This window comes from Botryllus schlosseri, chromosome 8, assembly GCF_051294905.1.
Source record: "Botryllus schlosseri isolate E-star chromosome 8, Bs_hap1, whole genome shotgun sequence".
In the NCBI taxonomy this organism is placed as follows: Eukaryota; Metazoa; Chordata; class Ascidiacea; order Stolidobranchia; family Styelidae; genus Botryllus; species Botryllus schlosseri.
In genome coordinates, this window is record NC_137243.1 from 24,236,687 (window position 1) to 24,240,440 (window position 3,754).

Sequence of the window (3,754 nt, forward strand, 5' to 3'; positions counted from 1 at the left end):
CGATTAGCCAATCAAGAGCCGTGGTTTCGTGATTACTAGTCTTCTCGCCGTTCCATGGTCGGTGGCACGCCCATTCTTCGGCAGCTACTTTCAAACGCTTTGCACGAAATCTTAACGGCCTTCCCGTTTGCTTCTTTCAGGCCTAGTGTCGTTTTTTATCAATAATCTATAGAAAAAGACATTACAACGAAGGATTTGTAGGATTTTTCAAATTTTGGACAACCCTAATGTACACCAATAAACGACTTCGAGATACTTCATGGTGCGGACGCATGGATCGCCAAACACCGAGTTGGAAGCCGGAATTTCACATGACGGCTTTGAAAAGCATAATTCCGAAACTTTTTTGAAACTGCTTCTAGAACGACAGGTGGTTGAAGTCGGACCATAGTTGGGGCATCTGTATACAAAATAGTTTGCGACACCGCGATTCATAGAACATACGAACTAATGTGAAATATGCTGGTGATGTACACATCACTCATAATAGAAAACTGAAAATTGAACAAGATCAATTGCACCCGAAGGATGCCCAGATAACGATTATTATGTGAATAAGAATTGCGCACAGTAAACCGTTTTGACAAGATTGTCACATACAAATACTACCATGACCGCCACCACTATTTGAAATCTTTAGAGGGTACTTATTTGCAGTGTTGGGATCAAGTAACTACCTTCGAGTCACGAGTAATCTCGAGCCATTGCACATTTTGACTCATGTCAAGTCACTCGTTTTCTGGAGGTGAATCGAGTCAAGTCGAGTCAAGTCAAGTCACAATTCAAGTCAAATTAAATTTTCGAAGTATGAGTGATGATTCTAAGTCATTACATTTTGCTAGATGTGTGAAAGACATATTTATTGGTCATCTATCTTGAATGAAATAACGAGAATAAACTTGAAAATACATTCAAAAAGGCGCTGTATCGCTCACGCACACGTACAACTGTCAATAAAATACGCGAGTCAAAATAGAGGATCGAATACGATTTACGAAACACCGAGAAGTTGAAACAAATCGATACGGTACAATACACTACCCATCTACACATCCGTGAGAACATAAACGCATAAACTATATTCGTTCGATTCATATCCTACCAGACGGCAGTGTCGTGCGGTCAATGGAGGCAGGTGAGGCAGTGCCTCACCTGTCGTCAGGATGAGTAAGAGAAAATTGTGAACGAGTCAATCCACATTTCTGCAGCGCCGAGTCAAATCAAGACATACGAAAATTTTACGCGAGTCATCCCAACACTGGGTATTTGTAAAAGACGGTGAACATATGAGATATGAGCACGCGACTCTTGAGTATATGCGGACTAGTATTAGAATTGTAGTTGAAGTTGTGGTAAGGATCGAGTAAGAACCGGCTGGTAAAAATCGAATTTCATTGAGTCGCATTTTCGAAGGACGGGTAGACAATTGAAATATCGGTGGTGAATTCTTGTGCTCGATCGTCTCGTCCTTTACATTCAGTTGAGCAATTAGTACTGAATCCTATATCTTCTCTTCTATATATTGCGTCGAACCTAATTTGTCGTTTCTTGGTACCTTGGATACCGGCCTAGTTGTATTGCGTATGGTGCTCGAATTCAATCAATAAAAGCTTTGGTTGCTCAGTATAATAAAGGTCAACACATTCATAAAAATTTTAAACTGGTTACTGACCAAAAAACGTTGTCATTCATTTTCAAGAAATGTCATGAAAGTAAAAGTGAAAATACAATGCTTCTACTGTGGAAACTTGAAATTAGTGCATTCGATCATGAAATTGAATATCGTCCTGGAATACAGAATTTTGCTGCTGGTGCTATATCAAAGATATTTTCTGTACATTCAGTTTCAGCATTATGGGGGGCGCATATTAATTTAGGACACCCTGGAGTTCGAAGGCTGATGCATTTCGCCAGCGCTAAAATTCTGCCCTTTTCGATTAATCACGTCAAAGACGAATGCCGATCCTGCTCGGAGTGTGACAAAATCCCACCGACAGGGGTGTGGTCGTTGATTAAAGCTACGAAACCAATGGAGCGACTGAGTGTGGATTTCATAGGCCCCGTCGCGGGCACAAATAAGTATCTTTTGATATCATTGACGTGCTTAGGGGTACATCTGCAATGCTTACCACAAGTTACAGTAACCACAGACGATAATAACACTAATAATCGAACTGTAAATGAAAATCAGCTCACGGCTGGGATTGGACAAAAGTGGCGACCTTTTTAAATCAGGAGCATCCCAGATATCTTGGTTAGGACGTCCACACAACCACCCAAAAAGCTCTGGGGGTCCGCGCTAATGCAGAGGTCGAGAAAAATATAGGATAAAATTGATTATGTATTCACGCTTACCTGTTACTCACGTCCAGTCTTCCATACACTGCAGATCGAATGTTAACCTTCTTTCCGCCTGAACAGCTTATATACAGCGTCGAATGTTCGCATGTCCATTTTCTCACTTCGTAAAAAATTAATTGTACATGCAGCTGTGAATGGGCTGGGAAAAGATTAGGTTTACAACATTCGCACAGATAGCTGACATTACCAATATTTCTATTGAAATCTGCTCATTTAAATTTTAATTTGAAGTATTAGTAGGGTTGCATTTAAAACAAACTATGTCTTACAGCACTTTGTTTAAAACATGTTTTAAGCAGTGTTTTAAACAACGGCCTTTTAAAAAAAATAGTGTTTTTTTTTAAGTTGTAGAATTATGCCATGATTGTGTAAATAATTTCCAAAAACATGTTTATGAGCCTACGGACAATTACCACCCGATATAGCCGACGTATATCGACATGGGTTGGTTGAAACCTTCAAAATAGTCGGCTCAACATCAATAGTACAGATATTTCGTCAAAGGAGCTATATCTACCCTATATTTTCAATTGTCAACGTCAATACACTATGGCGTCACAATTGAATATTCGTGATGTCATGGCTTTAAAAAATGTTTTAAATTAGGGCCTTGTTTTAAATATGTTTGTTTTAAATTGATTTATGTTTTAAATGCAACCCTAGTTAGGAGTGATTTATGTTTAAGATCCTGAAATCCCAAATGCAGCCGGACAAGTGCTCGCCGTATCCATCATGTCGTTGAATTATATTGAATAAATGCACCACATATTGGAAAATCTTGATTGACTCAGAAATGATGAGATCATATATTTCTCGCATAGGTATAGCAAATATAGAATGAAGCACCTACTAGCCGAATAAAAAGCATTTGTAGTTGTAGCGCAGTCAAGAAACACCAACAGCAGCGCGACAGTGAAAGGTCCCATTCCCGTAGACTTGTCCCGAATCGTTGATTATGTTCAGTCGTAGCTTTCCCTAATCTGTATTTTCGGACAACTAGATGGATGGTTGGACAGTGGTGGCATTACGATTAGGGGGGCCCTAGGCGAAACTTCTGGGCCCCCCTTATCTACATTATCGCAACTTCTGGGGGGCTACGCCCCCCATACCCCCCTTACTAACGCTGAACGAAGCTTTTATTGTTGTACACCTCCTATGCACTGTTCCGGTATAGTACATTGTCTGTACATCATGATAAAACTGTAACCATATTAAATAATTATAATGACATGCCAAAGTACTACTTGTCATATTTGAAAACAGGTGACTCAAGTGAACTATTGCGTGTCGAGACCCACCTATTTACAAGAATTATGGGATGTAGCATGACATAATAGTATACCAAGGCCACTGGACGCCAAATATACCATATAAAAATGAATCCAGCAAGCTG

General features: G+C 39.7%; 1 pseudogene; it reads right to left on the bottom strand.

Moving 5' to 3' along the window:
- Positions 1-207: 207 nt before the first annotated feature.
- Positions 208-3,287, bottom strand: LOC145444126 (L-rhamnose-binding lectin ELEL-1 pseudogene; annotated as a pseudogene).
- Between the last annotated feature and the right edge of the window lie 467 nt (positions 3,288-3,754).